Source organism: Trichechus manatus, unplaced genomic scaffold, assembly GCF_000243295.1.
Source record: "Trichechus manatus latirostris isolate Lorelei unplaced genomic scaffold, TriManLat1.0 scaffold00184, whole genome shotgun sequence".
Lineage (NCBI taxonomy): Eukaryota > Metazoa > Chordata > Mammalia > Sirenia > Trichechidae > Trichechus > Trichechus manatus.
The window spans coordinates 2,405,458-2,423,436 of record NW_004444120.1 but is presented as its reverse complement, the minus strand read 5'-3'; positions in this window follow the sequence as shown (position 1 = coordinate 2,423,436).

The window sequence follows — 17,979 nt, the reverse complement described above, 5'->3', positions numbered from 1 at the left end:
AAGAGATTTATTGTAAGTTTAAAACGTCCATCAGACATCCAAGTAGAGATGCCAGTTCAGCAATCAAGTATATGAACCTGGAGTTGAGAGGAAGGGTAGAGCTTGGCGATATAAATTTGGTATGTGTAAGTATTATGGTGGCAATGAAAGCCATGAGACTGGATCTAGGGAGTGAGTGCAGATAAAAGAGATGCTGATCCTTGGGAGAATATTCAAAGCCCCAGGAGATGAGGAAGAATCAGCACTGGGGCTGAATCAAATGCTACTATTGAATAGACTAAAATTATCTGGAAACATGGAGACCATTCCATTTATGAGAGAGCTGTTTCAGTGGACTGGTGGGGACAAAAGCATGATGGATGTGTGTTCAAGAAAGAGTGGGAGGAGAGGAAATAGAGACAACTTGAATAGGCAGCTCTTTTTAGATTTTTTTTTTTTTTTTGTAAAAGGGAGAGTATAGAAATAGCAGGGGATGATGAGGGAGGTGATATCAAGGGATTTTTTTAAAAGATGGGAGAAATAGCCTGTTCTATGATAGCCAAAATTATCAAGTAGAGAGGGGAAAAATGATGGTATCTAAGGAGAAAGGGACAGTCACTAGAGTCATGTCCTTGACAAGGTGAGAGGGAATGGGATCCAGTGCACAGGGGAGGGTTTGTCTTCAGGAGCCTAACCAGGTAGTTGATAGCAATAAGAGGGAGATAGATTATTTGGACACAGATGTAAGTAAGTTGGTAAATATGATAGTGCATGTGTGTGCTTTATGATTGCTGATTTTCAGGGAAATAAGAAGGGAGTTCATCAGCCAAGAGTGAGCATTGGGGAGTGCATAGTGCAGGTTTGAGAAGAAGACATGGAATAGTCATATAGCCATCCAGCAGGAAGAGTGAACAGGCTAAGAAAATATAGGAGACATTCTAGGTAGCACTAAGGACTCACCTGAGATTTTTATGGTCATGAATTTAAAAAACAAACAAAAAAAGAAGTTTTCTTCAGCTACATTCAGCTGCCTAGATAGAGTGGAGAGTTGGATGTAAGCAGGATTGGGAGTTTAATCAGGTGAATTCAATGAAGGCAGCAAGCGAGAAGGGAGTTGAGGTGTGGCAAGGGAGTGGCTATAATGGTTGGCCATGGAATCTAAGCTGAGTGAGAAGGAAAGTGAGGATTTTAGGGAATGAGGGATAATGAAGGGTGGTGGGGCAGCGGACTGGAGATGCAGGCTTGGGTCACCGAGTTGTTGAGTCAGGGTCACAGAGGGCCTAATGTGGAAATGAGGAGCTGGGTCAGAGAGTAGGGTATTTGAAGTTGAGATTATGGAAGGATTGCAATTGTTGGTGGTGACATGGTCTGAAATCAGGATGAGAGACTGGGGTTAGGTGGAGTCAAAGATTATTGAAGGAGCAGAGGTCAAGGAACTGGGAGGCCAGGATATGGGAACTAGTGTTCATATGGATATTGAAGTCAACAAAAATTATGACAAGAATGACATTGAAGAGAATGACAGGAATCAAGGATAGTGATGGTTCAAGAATATTTAAACTACTGCATTAAGTAGGGGTAGTAGCTAGTATAGGCTAATGTCCTTCAAAGCTTTCTTTTTTTTTTTTTTTAAGGAAGATGGAGGGAGGATGATCTGGGAATTGCAATGAGGAGCAAGGAAGGCACCTACTCTACCTCCAAGCCCAGTGGCATGAGAAATGTGGGAGAAATGCCTACTGCTTGAGAGGGCTGTGAGGGGAGAGGACAGTCTTCAAGGAAGAGCTGTGAGAGAAGAGGGGATGTGGCTGATGATGAGCTAAGGGTTCCACAGGGCACCGTGGAAAGGCTTGGAGAGTTAGAAAGGGGTGGGAAATGGGCTCAGATGGGAGATGTGCCTGGTCACCTGGGGACTAACGTCTGAGTGATGAACATCCGGGAGTCTTGGGCTTCTCATGGTGACTGTCCTAAGCAGGCTGAAGGGCATTCTGGGTAAGTCCTAATGGTTTCTTTGTCAGATTGAGGTGGTAAGGCTGTAAGTGTTGGGAATGGGGTCTGGCCAGGCCATGTGCTACTCTGGTGCCCCTTCTTCCATCTTGATATTTGTTTTGTTAACTTCCACTAAAAACTCCATTGCCATCTGTGGTAGGCACAGCATATTTTTATAGGTGTCAGCAAATGTGATCCTGGATCGAGGCCGCATTTTGACTATTTACCCTAGGAAGAACACGTTTTCACAGTAAATCTTGTTCTTTCTATTTTAAAGGCTCCCAACTAAGTTAGTCTCCCTGGGGGAAGCATAAGTCTTTGTTCACCTTTCTTCTCGTTTATCTTTAAAAAAAAAAAAAAAAAAACAAAGTAAACGGATTGGAAAGCAGCTTTGCTTCTGCTCAATTCTACTAAAGGAAAATTTTCTCTGACTGATCATTTTTATTTAGTGTTTTCTTTAGTGACAGAGGAACAGAGTGGCAAAGGAGCATAAGGAAATGATTGGAAGTCATTAAAAACCTTCTGGGAGAGGCTTGGAAGATTTCTAGAACAGTTAGGAAGAAAAGGTCCGTGAGCGGGGCTGCATGAATGGGGGGCAAGGAGCTTTCGGAAGGGTCAGGAAATATAAACCATTTGGCCAAGGGAGACAGGATTAAAAATCTACTGTGTGGGTATTTGGAGGTTAGTAATTACAACCTAGAGCCTGCCGCCAAAGAACCCACCACATCCTTCTCACAAAGATGGTGTGCTGTTCCATTTTATTTCCTGTGACCTTAAAAAAAAAAAAAAAAAAATCATAATTTGGAAAGAGTCAGAAGCTATTTAACCATTTCCAGTGGGCTAGTAGCCCTCGTGGCGCAGTGGTTAAAGTGCTTGGCTGCTAACCGAAAGGTCTGCGGTAGGGACCCAAAGATGCGGCCTTCTGTTTCCATAAAGAGTTCTCCTCTGTCGTACAGGGTGGCTAAGAGTTGGAACCAACTCATCGGCAGTGGGTTTGGTTTAGGTTTCTGGTTTAGTTCTCCAGACCTCCACTGAACCTTGAATAAGGCATGAATTTGATCACCCCATGGCTGTTGCTATTTCAGTTTCTCTGTCCACCAGGAAAGGCAAACCCTTTCATTTGGTCGTGTCCTGCCTGGCATTTTCCTCAAAAGCTGAGATTGTGCTCATCCTGGCTCGTCTAATTGCCAAGTCTTGAATTCTTGTTTTGGAAGGACATTACAACCTCAGGAGGTTATACCATGCTTTATGCGCTGAGAACTAATAGAACCCTGTTTAGGAAAGAAGGAAGAAAGGAAACTGGTCAGGGACAGTCTTGTCGTGACCTCTGTTTGCTTTCTCACCTCTGGGAATTCAACCTTTCCAAGGTCGACAGAAAACAGTGTGGCCTCCTCCATTTACTCCACCTCAGATTTCCCCTAGCCCAGGCTGTCTCCCACACCTGGTTAACTGGGTGCGCCTGTTTGTTAAGGGAATTTGCAGGAAATGGGAGGCAAACTTGAAGAGGGAGAAGAAATCTTCATAGGAGCTTTGTTACCCAATGGCCATCCTAGCATTAATACTTCGGAGCAGCCCTGATCCTGGTGAAAACATTTCAGGGGAGCTACATGCCATGTTACAGTGGAGATCAGAGACGAGGCAGGCTAGGGCAATGAGCTCTCGTCCCTAAGGGCAACTCTCTTTTCCTCCACTTGACAGGAGTCAATGCTCCAGCAATGTCATAATTACACTTAGCCACCATGACTGATGCATGTGTGTGTGCGTGCGTGCGTGTGTGAGTATGGGGTTGAGGATGGAAACCACAAAATACACGTCCACTGTGGGGTTGGGTTGCAAACTCAGAGAAGAACCCTTCCCAAAGTAACACAGGGGAGGGGAAACGGTCACAGCTTTCCTGGTGTGGTGTTCCCCCAACCGCAGGAAAAGCACAGACGACTCAGGCTTGCCTCGACTCTGTGAGGCCCAGATCCCACCCTCCTCCTGGGGGCCGGCTCTCCTTCCTCTTGACTCTTGGATCCCCAGCCCATCCACCTCCAAGTTCTTTTCTGTTTTAGTTTTCTGTAAATATATATTTCTTATTTTGGACGTGCAGGGATCAATTGAGATTCTGGAGTGGGGGGAGGGGGTGGATGACTGGGTCTTTTTATTTTTTCCTTTCTCTCTTGGATTTTGGTGTTTGAACTTGAAAAAAAAATAATTACAAGTATATATATAATAAGCAAATGACTTACCTTAAAAAAAAAAAATAAGTTGATTTCATTCTTTTGATTTATCTTGTTTCTCATTGGGGTCGGGTGGGGGTGGGGGTCTTTTGGGTGGAGGGCTTTTTTGTGAGCTGTATAGATTTCCAGTTTGGACTTGTTCAAATGACACAGGAACAAAAATTAAAATGAATTAAAAAAAAAAAAAAGACACAACATAAAAACAAGAAAAACTTTGTGATGTATAAAAATTGTAAATAGTCAAAGATTCTTTCTCTTTTCTAATGGCAAATTATTTCTGTCACTTTATATTCAAAAAATAAAGAAACCTACCACAAATTATCAGGGTTAAAAAAAAAATTCAGAATCAGAGTTTTTTTCTCGGTCTTTGTGCTGTCTTTACTGTGACTTGGAAAAACTTGTTGAAGGTGCTGTTTGGATGGGGTGGGGGGAACCATTCCCAGTCAGCTGCTGGGTGTCTGGACTGGAGAATCCAGTTGGATTAGGAATCTGTTTCTGCTAGTTGATGTTGGGGTCTCTTGATAAAGAGTTGGGGGACATTAGATAATTATGATCATAAACCATTTTTTTTTTAGTTTCCATAAGGTTCTTTCTTTACTACATAATAACCATCAACTACTTCTATTTTTTTTCTTTTAGGCATGGGAAATTTTAAACATATTCAAAAGTAGACAGAATGGTATAACGAACCTCCACATATCCATCACTAAACTTCAACAATTATCAAGTTAGCCAATCTTGTTTCAACTACACTCCTAACCCGTTTCCCTCTTCTTTATTATCTTGAAGAAATTCCATAATTATATCATTTCATCTGTAACTATTTCATATGTATCTCTAAAAAATAAGATCTCTTTTTTAGTATAACCACAATACCATTATGACACCCCAAAATTAGCAATAATTTCTTGATGGCAAATATCTATTTAGTGTTCAAATTTCCAGTTATCTTAAATGTAATAATGTTTTACAGTTTCTTTTAATCCTAAGTCAAATAAGGTCCACAAAATGCAACTGGTTGCTATTTTTCAAATTTCTTTTTAATCTATAGGTTCACCTCCAAACTTTTTTTCCTCGCCTCAAAATTTATGTGTGGAGGAAGTATTTTATCATATAGAGCTTCCCACAGTTGGATTTTGCTGGTTGCCTTCCCATGATATTAGCATGTTTCTCTGTCCTCTAAATTGTTCCTATAAATTGTTAATTATCTTACTGTGTATTCTTCCATTGCTTGGGGGTATCAGGAACGCAAACCGGCCTCATTTTAACCAAGAGGAAGCACATTTATAAGAATTCGCTTGTTGCACGCATCTTCCTCTTCCAGGCGGTTATCAATGTGAATCTAGCCAAGAGGCAACTAAGCTCCTCCCACAGCCAGGACAGAAAACAAAAGACTTCTCCTGGCTCTTTCACCTGTCCCTTGAGCTAGTGCCTTTGCCTGAATGTTTTTGTTTTGTTTTGTTTTTCCCTAATACTAGTTCTGTCACTGACTTTATATACGGACTCCGGATGATTTCTGTTTCTATACCATCATTTCCAAATTACCCACATTAAATGATGATGGTATCTCCTCCTTAGCTGCTTCTGGTGATAAAAGAAAATAGCATAGGTGTGTTTTGCTTCCCAAATGGAAATCATAAGGTACAGTCCAACATCACATTACTAACCAAGTGCTCCTCCTATGCTCCTCGTCCTGGAAAGGACTGTAGAGAGACCCGTTAGTAGAACCCCCTCGTGCGGGTGAGGAACCTCGGTCATCTAATGGGTACTAAGTCCTGGCAAGGAGCCAGCAGTCCTGATGCCTGGTTCTGGGTATCTTCCAGGACAATGTATTGTCACTTTGGAGCTGTTGTATTGGAAGGGGTGTTTCCTTATTCACCTCTGTACTGAAACAAATCTCCTTTCTCCCTGAACATTCCTGAAAGCAGAGAAGCTCTAACATAAAGCCTGAGTTCTGCCCAGAGACAGTTAATTCTCTTCACTTCTGACGATACTGACTTAAAGTCCAAATTACCCTTTGGGGCATAGAGTTATTTAACAAGAATCAGAAAGTTGTACAGTATGTCACCTACCTGAGGTTTGATTTGAAAATGTGAGATTTGTCTTTTAAAAGGTTGGAGGCTAGGTGGAGCAGGGCAAGACTTGCCCTCAAGTCTTAGCCCTGGTTTTAAATCAGGGACGCTTCCCCATTAAAAACAAAACCCGTTGCCGTAGAGTCAATTCCGACTCACAGGACCCTGTAGGACAGAGTAGAACTGCCCCATAGGGTTTCCAAGGAGCTACTGGTGGATTCGAACTGCTGACCTTTTGGTTAACAGCCTGAGCTCTTAACCACTGTAGGAGTAGGTAAATCTGAATTCTGTTGGGCACACCCAGTAAGGATATAGTTAAAGCTTATGATCACAACCAGAGCACCTGCACTAAAACCAGGGCTTTGACAGTTTCGTTCAAGTTCGAACTCCTGCTGAGAATTTACGCTTCTGACAAGTTCCCAGGTGACAATGCTGCTGGTTACGGACCAATTCTAAGAACCACTAGTAGAGCAGTGGTTCTCAAAATTTATTATACGTAAGCATCACCTGGGGGATCTTGTTAAACTGTAGATTCTGATTCAGTATATCTGGAGTGGAAACTTTTTAGTCTAAAACAAAGACTCAATGACCCGGATGAGTGCAGGAATTCCTGAGACTGAGGCAGGTGTCTGTTCTTTATAGTGCCTGCCCCGCCCACCACCTGGAACCTCTTAAACTGATTAGCTTGCACCACCTATGTTCTATACCCCTCTGTGCTACCGTGCGTTCCGCTGAAGGGGGCTGTCAGCAAGACAGTCTGATAAAAGACCGAAGGAGCACCCAGTCACGTCCCCAGGGGCCAACTTTCTCAGAAAGATGGGCCTCCCAAGCTGCTCCAGGAGTGACACACTTCCCTGCATGTATCACCCTGGACAGTGGCACCTACCCTGAACCTTTGGTTTGAGTAGTTCGGTGGTTAAGAGCAGAGCTGCTAACCAAAAGACCGGCAGTTCGAATCCACCAGCCACTTCTCAGGCAGTTCTACTCTGACCTATAGGGTCGCTATGAGTCAGAATTAGCTCAATGCAACAAGTTTGGTTTGGGTTGGTAACCCTTACAAACCCAAAATCATACTTTCAAAAATACAAATTATTATCTGCAAGCAACGTCATAATCGAATTCTAGAGTGAGTAAGGGGGACCACTAGAAAGATTTAGTTCTGATGTAGAGTCTGGGGAGCCTGGCAAAAAAATAAAAGCTGTCATTGTGGTCTTTGACAAGTCACTTATCTTTAATGGACCGTCAGTGTTCTCACTGCTAACCCCAGATGTCAGCCTGCCTGCCCCACCACAGTATCTACCCCCATGATTACCTAGAACGGTAGTTCTTAACCTTGGTTGCATGTTGGAATCATCTGGGGTGATTTTAAAATGCTGATACCTCAGTCTCGTCTCTATCCTCCCCTCCCCACCCCCCAAAGATTCTAATTCAGTTGTTCTGGGCATGTCGTTGTTAGGTGCCCTTGAGTGATTTCTACTCATGGAGACCATTGTTCCCCCAAAGTACATGTCCCGTAATCTGAATAAGTCAAACTAATCTAACACACAGGGGTTTTCATCAGGACAGCCAAAAGCAGGTTTTGGCCCTCCACATCCAATCTTCTGTAGGGTGTCTCCAGTAGAATGAGGGCAGATTTTGTTCCTGATTGACCTGTAGGTACTTGGGGCTCATCCACATAGTTAATAGAGTCTAAATCTGGTGTACTGCAAGCTGAATCCGGCCAGGAAACTAGCTTTGTTTGGCTGACACAGTTTTTAGCATATTTGAATTTGAATGTCTTAAGATAGTTTCTGTTCTCTAGCAAAATCCTTAGTATTTCTCATTACCTGCCTGACCGCATGAGGAATTTGAGTCTGCAATTCCCTCCCCCATGCTACTGCACACACACACACACACACACACACACAATCACCCATTCTCCTAATAGCAGCATATTCTACAAAGCTGCTGTTCCTCACCATGAAAATCATATTTGTTTGAGGGCAAAGCAGTGCCATTTTTTTTTGTTTTTCCTTCTTCTCTCAGGCTGTATACTGGGGTCCACCAATAACTAATAAATAAAATGGTCCACTACATGGTCATCTACCCCACTTAACTATACACATACCCACGAAAGCTTTGAATGTGACGTCTTTTTCTCTCTCTTCTGCCTTTTTTGAGATTAGATTTCAGTGTTGGGGTAGATTCTTCCCTAATCTCATGCATACAGCTGTGTGATTATTTATCTTATCCAAGAAACCTCCCACATATCAGAGGAGAGGATATTTTTCCCTTTAAGTTATACCTGTAAGATACTATCATTTAATGTGCATCTACTATATTTCAGGTCCTTTCATACATTGCACCCCTGGTGGCATAGTGGTTAAGAGCTTGGCTGCTAATCAACTCTACCAGCCGCTCCTTGGAAACCCAATGGGGCAGTTCTGCTGTGTCCTATAGGGTTGCTGTGAATCAGAATCGACTCGACAGCAACTTTTTTTTAGTTTTCATACATTATTATGTTATTTAATCCTCAAGGTAACCTCATTTCACAAATGTTACCACTGAGGCTTGGAGAGATTCGTCAACTTGCCCAAAGTCACACAGCTATTAAGTGAAAATCAGAAGTTCGAAATTTGCAATGCTGATTCTAAACACCAAGCTCTTAGCACTAAGTCAAAGAGCCTTACAGATCTATTGTGAGGATTACATTAGACAATAAATATGAAGCTAACTCTGGAAAGATAAAGGAATCGGGATAGATGGAATGTGATATTAGGTCTAGCAATGGCTTGGTATTGTCCGTCTCTAATGCTTGGCAATTAGTTACTTACTTAGGCACCAATCTTGGCAGATCTTTTCCCTCTAGACCCTGTAACACAACGGTTTGTCCAAAGCATCACTTTTAGCAGTTCTGATAAAGTTATGAAGAAATGGTCTTTGCAAGTGAACACAACTGCCTCCATCACCACAGAGATTATCTATTGAATGCTAATTACCAGCAGTATGCTAAACATTTCACATATATTATCTCATTTTCTCTTTATAATAATACTTAGAAAATTCATATCCCTCCACCTCATTTAATACACAAGGAAATTGAGGTTTAATGAGGTTGCTTAACTCACCCAAAGTCACGTAGGTGGAGCAGGAATTTGAATCCCAATCCATTTTACTTTGACCCTTTCCATTACGGGGCCTTTGAAAATCTACAGTGTCTTTAACATATTTTTTGTGGCAGCCTTATTTCTTGCCACTGTCTATTGTAGTGGTTTTCAGCTCTGGCTGCATATTAGAGTTACCTGAGGAAATTTTGAAAATACAGACGCTAAATACTCAGTATTTTGTGAAAGCTCATTGGGTAAGAGTAATATGAAGCCACTGTTGGGAACAACTGGTCTAGTTTAATGCCAGAAAATAGAATTAAGGCCAAGAGACAGGGAAGAGGCTGGTACCAATTTCCAAAGGCCAATGATTATAGAAAGGGCTCATGCCCAGAATATATAAAACCCAGAAATATTTTTTACTTCATATTCCTTTTGGATGTGTGTCAGTTATTAATTTATTACCTTCAAGTTCCAATTGCACCCCCTCTTCTCTGCCCACCTTTGTGATACTGGAGCTGGTCTCTGCAAGCTACATTTTTTCTTTGCCTGCCACTCCATGTTAGGTTCTGTCAGTAAAGGTTGCTGGAGGGAGACTGAGGGGCTGGAAGAGGCAAAAGGGATTGTTTGGTCAGCAAGCAAGCAAGCAAGCCTCTAGGTGTGCAGAGGTCCCTGAAGTCTTCACCCCCGTGGTGGGCAGTCCCCAGGGCTCCAGGTCGGCCTCTAGCTGGTTTCATCATCCCTGAAGCGGGGGCCTCTCCATGGTAGTTAAGTTGCATGCCTGCAGGACCCTTCTCAAGTCCCTTCCTATTCACTTTTCCCTCAAACCTAGGAATGGAAGGCACTCAGCAGTTGCTACACCTGTCACATCTCAAAGTTCTCTTTCACCTCTTTCAGTGGTTAACCACTGGGTGAAAACCTAGTAAACAATTCTTTATGTTAAATGTTCCCTGTTCAAATTATTGCTATGGCTTCTGTTTTCTGACTGAATTCTGACAGATACATTGGGTTGGTTGAAAGATTTGTTTTCAGGATGAAACACTCTCCTTAGAGCCGTGCTATCAGATCACAACGAGGGGGTGGAGGAAAAGCTTCCCACAGACTCCCCCTAAGAACCCTGGATGGACATGTAACTTTTATACAAATAACAGATATTGTGTTTCTGGAAACAGGATCTCATGGGTGTGGTAGGAATAAGGGGATCCATCCCAACTGATAATTTTTGGTTAAGAGAAGTTTCCGGGATCTACAGACTTATTTATTCTGTGACAATTAATGCTAGACTTTTGCTTTGCTTCTATTACTATAGCACAATGTTGGAAGAATTCAAGCTAATTATTTTGCAACCTGCATATTATTACCAAAACCAAACCAAACCTACAGTGTTATTTCCTGACAACTATAGATGTCTATTTTTACGCAAGATTAGTTATATAATGTATAACGTATTTACTATATAATTAATAATTTACGTAAGTAGATGCTTATATATTTATATGCCTTTATATTTATTCCGGGGTTGTGATGGCAAGGTGGGAAAGATTAAAAAAAGTCTTAATTGTCTTTGTCTCCTTTTTCTTAGGATAAACTTATTGGCAAATTTTGAGGAAGCTGGTCTGCTGGCATTAACAATGATCACAAGGGTTGTTTGGGGGCTGTGGAGATAATTCAGGTTCAAGGCCTGTGTGAAAATTCTAGGCAAAGAGCACATCTTCCACTGCTTCTACTTATTTTCTTCCTTCCTTCCTTCCTCTCTCACTCCCTCCCTTCCTTTCTTGCTTCCTTTCTTCCTTGCTTCCTTCCTCTCTCCCTCCCTTCTTTCCTTCCTTCCTTCCTTTCATTCAAATATTTATTGTCTACTATGAGCCAGGCTTTGTTCTAGGAGTTAAAGACACAGCAGTTCACAAAACAAACAAACAGTCCTGCCCTGAAGGAATTTACATGCTAGCGCTTCCTTGAGCAGAGGCTTGGAAAGTCATATGCAGTCACAAAAAACCTGGGGATTGAATCCCAGGTGGAAGGCTACTTGTGTCCACTGCATTTGGCCCTGCACACACTTAAGGATGTAGATCTGCTCACTTGTCCCAGAAAGTGCTACCTCTGCATGAGGCACCAGCTCCAATGGATGAGCCTTTGATTCTGGGATGGATGCATTAATCACTTTTCAGAGAAGCACACCTCCACATCAGATTATGAAAGCCATACCTGAGCTGAAGTGAGAAACAGACACACTCATATATAAGAATATTGAGAACTCTGGAATTGGGATGGGGGAGATAGAAAGAGGTAGGTGACTTAGAAAGAGAAATTGCTTCCATACATTTGCCTTTTTGAGCCTCACAACACCCCTGACAGGTAGGTAGGCAGATGGTATTGTTACCATGTTGCGGATGAGGAAAGTGGGGAGAAGTGAGTTTGCCAAGGTCATGCAGTAAGTAAGAAGTGAATCCCAGGTTTTCCAAGCACAGCGTCCTCTCCATTGCACCATGCTGCTTGTGTGATGACTGGCATGGGTAACTGCTGGAATTGATGAAAAGAAATACATGACATAAGGTGATGGAAATAATGTGGCAGAAGTGGAGGTAAAATGGAACCAAATATAGAGGTAGATGCGCTTTCTTCCTTATGACTTTGATTTAGTCACTATTACAAAACCTTCATGTGAAGAAAACAACTTGGCAGAAACTTTCTAAACATTCACCAGCAAGAAATGTGGGTTGCATGAACCTACAAAACTTGCTTTGGCTTTTCTTACTTTCCCATAATGGCGCCATGGTGGTCATAGCTAATTGCATAGAGGTATCTGAGGTTTCTGGGCGGTACAAATAGTTAACACATTGGCTGCTAATAGACAGATTGGAGGTTCAAGTCCACCCTGAGGTGCCTCAGAAGAAAGACCTGGCAATCTACCTCTGAAAAATCAGCCACTGGCAACCCTATGGAGCATAATTCTACTCTGACGCATATGGGGTTACCATGAGTCAGAATCGACTAGATGGCAACTGTTTTGTTTTATTTTGTTTTACTAACGCGAGGGCTACATTTTAGCCACGTCTCTGCTGATTTGCAATCTGACTTCCCACGGAGCTGGGCCTGTACTAGAACTCGTGATAACACTAAGTATCCCTCCCCAGCTGTTCTGCTAAGTCAGAAAATATGGGTATTTTCCTAGGGGCAGGAAAATGTACCAGACTCTTGGCTGAGACACTACTGTGCCCTGACCTCCTGGTATCTTAGGCTCTAAACCATCTCTGCCCCAACTGTAGGGTCTGTGCCCCCTACTACATCATTCCACAACTCACTCCAGTTGTATATAAGTGCAAGCGAAAAATTAATGAGGGAGCCTGCAGGCTGCTGCTCAGCCACTGGAAGGATTCATATCATCCTCCCCAAACCTAGTATCGGCCATTCAGATGCTCTGCTGCCACACTGACCGCCAAGGGCTGTCAAGCACTTTGTCCCCATTTATCAGAAGATGAAGGTCCCTCCTCCACCCAGTGCCATTGCCCTTGAACCCTGCAGTCCCTTCTGTGGGCTCTGAGTCAGGGTGACTTTTAACTTCCAGAGTGAACATCAGAGAAGCAGGGTTTAAAGAAGGATGCAGAAGCGACTGAGGGGAAGGAAAAGCAAAGGCAACTGCTTCTTGGGGAGAGAAGCTTTCTCAAGAGACTTTGGAAAAGGATTGAATGTCTAACTGTAAGATTTTGTGAGGACTGGCAGAAAGGACGGTAGAATGAAACCAAATATGGACACAGCCGTATACCTGCCCCTATGATTAAGTCACTTTTCCCAGTAACAAAACAAAAACCATAGAAAACCAAATCCTCCTCTCCATTCCCACATAAAGGTAAACATCAGACGTGGGTCAGGTCTCTGTTGTTTTTGTTTTTGATTAATTTTTGCTGAAAATCTACCTAGCAAAACCCACTCCCATTCCACAGTTTCTAGACATAATGATCAGCGACACTGGTTACATTCTTCACATTGTGTTAACATTCCCGTTATTTCTGTTCTAGTTGTTTCATTTACTAAATCTCCCTACCCCGCAACTTTCTCATCTGGGCTTTAAAATAGCTGTTGATCCTCTGGTCTTCTATAGATAACTTTTTTTTTCTTTTTAATAAGAAACACAATACTCAAGGGTGACAATCTTTACTCTCTGGATTAACTGTTACTTAATTTAAAGGTGACTTCAGGAGATAGTTTCAGTTCAGGGTTTGAAGAGCAACTCAGGGCCATAGTCTCTGAGACTCCTTTAGCCTCAATAGGTCCAGAAAATTTGGATTCTGTAAGAATTTAAAATTCTGTTCCACAATTTTCTCCCTTTTTATTGGGATTCATCTACTGTGTTCCTGATCAGAACGTTAGTAGTGGTATTTGGGCACCATCTAGTTCTTCTCGTCTCAAGGTGGAGGTGGCAGTGGTTCATGTAGACCACTAGTCCTGTAGTCCAGTTCCTTCTCTGATTCTTGAGTTTCCTTCTTTTTTGTTCCAGATGAATAAAGACCAATAGTTGTAGCTTAGATGGCTGCTCGTAAGTGTTTGAGACCCCAGACACTACTCACCATACTGGGAGGTGGAACATAAACTTTAAGAATTATGCCAATTGATTGGATTGTCCCACAAGGGGGAGGGGGGGGTCTCTGTTTTTAATTCAAACCTTTCTCTTCCTTCTTAGTTTCCTTTTTAAACATGTTTCTGGCTTAATTTCCTCATCCTGGCATGAGATGCCCTGGGAAGGAAGGTGACGGGAGTTCTCCAAAGCTGGTGCATCAGATAGACACAATGACCTCAAGGAAATGCTTTCTATGTTAGTGACAGGTGGAGTCTCTGGGTGGGCAAATGGTTAACGTGCTTAGCTAGTAACCAAAGGTTGGAGGTTCAAGTCCACCCAGAGGTGCCTTGGAGAAAAGGCCTGGTGATCTACTCCTAAAAACCAGCCATTGAAAACCTTACGGAACACAGTTCTACTCTGACACACATGAGGTCGCCATGAGTCAGAATCGATTCGACAGCAACTGGTTTACTGGTCACCCTCTCCTGCCTGCAGGGAGACTAACCCAGGTCTCCCCATCCAACTTCTTGCCCTCAGAGTGGTAGTTCATGAAAACAGAGAGAGCCACACCATAGTCCTAGAGGCTGTGTCAAACCGTGGTGATGCTTCAGGAAAGACCACAGGGATCTCTTACACCAGCTTCTCCCCCTGGGAAGCCTGGACCCTCCCTTTCTGTCAATCTGCGTTCATCTTCTCAGTCACTCTGTCATTTAGATGAGAGTCCTGATTTTCAGGGTAAGGTTCATAAGATCTTCCCAGTCTTTTGTCCTCTCCATAGCAAAGGGCAAAAAGGCTTTTTGTCCCTTGCATCGTGTGGAAATGTAATGGGTACTGTATGGTGAGCCTCCATTTCATATTAACAACTATATTTGCATGGGGCGTGGGTGCCCACAGGTGGTACTCAACACATAATAATTCCCTGTTCTTTTCCCAAATACCCAAAGCCAATAGGTCCAAAGCAGACTCAAAGCATAACCTTTGCTATTGAAATCCCACAGGTAACTTCACGTGTGGATGGTTGAGAAAGGGAAAATAATTAGCTTGCCTTCCCAGGCCCCTGCAGTGGCCCAGTGTCTCAGGGCGTCACAGCCTGTGTGTCTCGGGCCCATTTAGTGCCCTTTCTCTCCTCTCATAAATGCAGTCCCTTCCATGGTGGGGCCTGGTGGGGGTGAACCATCTGCAGAGGAACAGAGCAGAGCCGCTGAGGGCCAACAGCAAGAAGGAAGCCTTGCACAAAGGAAGCAGGGGGTGGTGGAAGGAGCCTTCACAGAGAGCCTGTAACTCCATTAGCTGGAATCTGGCCTGATCCTGAAATAAAAACACTCCCCACTCTCCTCCCGCCTTATGAATAGCACGGCGGGATCTTGAATAACACTCCTGGCGTTATAAGCCCTTTGTGTGGACAGACCAACTGTGTTTTCACCACAGTCCCTTTTAGGCAAGGAGTTCAATGCACATAACAAACTTTGTCACTGGACTCTCAGGTGGCAGAGCAGGTTGGTGGAAATCACATCACCCAACTTCGACAGAAAAGAGAAATGAGGCAGCCATCAGTTCAGGGGCATGCCCAAGGCAAGTCAGAATTCAGGAGTGGTGATAAGGTCTTTTGACTTCTAATTCCAAGTTCTGGTGTCCAGCACTTTCCTGAGCAGCCCATTTGGTGTAGCTCTGTGTCTCAGGTGCTCTGCAAGATCAGAATGGATGGACCGAATGGGAACAGTTGCTTACTTTAATACCTTCATCCTAGAGCTTTTCTACTCAAAATGAGGGTGGCCCGCCAGTGCATAGCATCTGCTTTGTCTCTTCGAGTTCTCCCCGCTTGTCTGCCGTTTCCATTCTCCTGCGCACTGAGGTTCAAAGTTTAGGTCATCTTTGACTCTCCCCTCATTCCCTACCTTACTACAAATCAATCGTCAAGTCCTGCTAAGTGTATTTATGAAATGTGTCTGAATCTATCCCCTGCTGTCCGTCTCTCTGAGTCAGTCCTTCCTTATCTCTCCTCACAGGGAAAAAGGCAAAGGTGTCCTGAAGGATCCTCTCCCCTCAAAGCTCCTCAGTCCATCCTTCATAGCTGCTAGGCTGCCCTTTCTACAACACAACCCTGGCCATTCACGTCTCTAAGCCATCCATAAAGGAGCCCTGGTGGTGCAGTCATTAAGCACTCGACTGCTAACCTAAAGGTCAGCGGTTCAAACCTACCAGCTGCTCCACAGGAGAATGATGTGGGAGTCTGCTCCCATAAAGATTACAGCCTTGGAAACCCTATGAGGCAGTTCTACTCTGTTCTGTAGGGTCACTATGAGTCACTTTCCCTGTGGAGCTTAAGATGTAGTGTTCGCTTAGATGCCCTGTGCTGAAGCCCACTCGATTTATTTGCTATTCTTTAAACACACGCCATACTTTCCTGCTTTCATACAGATAATTCCTATGTATACCCCCACACCTCATAAAATGCCACCTCAGATGTCACCTCCTTCTTGAAACTTTTCCAGTCACTTCTACAATGTGACCTCTTCTTCCTTTGATGCTCAGTGCTATTTTGTTCACATCTCTCTTATGCCACATGTTTTCTACCTGGTCTCAGGGTCACTAAATGGGAAGTTTTCTGCATGAGAGAGACCATCACTAACTCATCTCTGTGATCATGGACTTGTGCAGAGGGTGGCATAGAGTACGAGTTGAAATGATGTTTGTCAAATTAAACTGAATATAGTTGAGCAAAAATGCAACTTTTATTTATATATATATATTTCCCTTTCTGCTCTTCCTTTCTTTCCTTCCAACATATATTAAAACATCTACTATATGCCAAGCAAATTCTCCTTTTTTTAAACTTAAATTTCCTACATTTATTATTATTGTTGTTGTACTTTAAGAAAGTTTACAATTCAAGTTAGTCTCGCATATAAAAATTTATACACACATGGTTATGTGACCCTAATTGCTCTCCCTATACTGTGACAGCACACTCTGCCTTTCCACCCCTAATTTCCCGTGTCCATTCAACTAGCTCCTAACCCTCTCTGCCTTCCCATCTCACCTCCGGACAGAAGCTGTATCTACATGAGCTAAGAAGCACACCCTTCACGAGTATCATTTTGTGCCCCATAGTCCAGTCTAATCTTTGTCTGAAGAGTTGGCCTCCAGAATTGTTTTAGTTCTGGGTTGACAGAATCAAGGGCCATGCTTTCTGGGGATCCTCCAGTCTCAGTCAGACCATTAAGTCTGGTCTTTTTACTAGAATTTGAGTTCTGCACCCCACTTTTATCCTGCTCCGTCAGGAACTCTATGTGTTCCCTATCAGGGCAGTCACCGGTGGTAGCTGGGCAGCATCTAGTTCTTCTGGTCTCAGGCTGATACAATCTCTGGTTTACGTGGCCCTTTCTGTCTCTTGGGCTAATAGTTTCCTTGTGACTTTGGTGTTCTTCATTCTACTTTACTCCAGGTGAGTTGGGACCAATTGTTACGTCTTAAATGGCCGCTGACTAGCTTTTAAGACCCCAGATGCCACTCACCAAAGTAGGATGTAGAACATTTTCTTAATAAACTTTGTTATGCCAATTGACCTAGATGTCCCCTGAAAGCATGGTCCCCAGACCCCAGACCCTGCTACTCTGTCCCTCGAAGTGTTTGATTGTATTCAGGAAACTTCTTAGCTTTGGTTTAGTCCTGTTGCACTGACTTCCCCTGTAGTGTGTGCTGTCCTTCCCTTCACCTAAGATAATTCTTATCCATTATCTAGTCAGTGAATAACCCACTCCCTCCCTAGCCACCCTCATAACGATCAAAGAATGTTTTCTTCTGTGTTTAAACCTTTTCTTGAGTCTTATAATAGTGGTCTTATACAATATTTGTCCTTTTGTGACTGACTAAACTCACTCAGCATAATGCCTTCCAGATTCCTCCATGTTTAAGATGTTTCACAGATTCATCGTTGTTCTTTATTGTTGCATAGTATTCCATTGTGTGAATATACCATAATTTGTTTATCCATTCGTCCATTGATGGGCACCTAGGTTGTTTTCATCTTTTTGCTATTGTGAACAGTGCTTCAATGAACATGGCTGTGCATATATCTATTC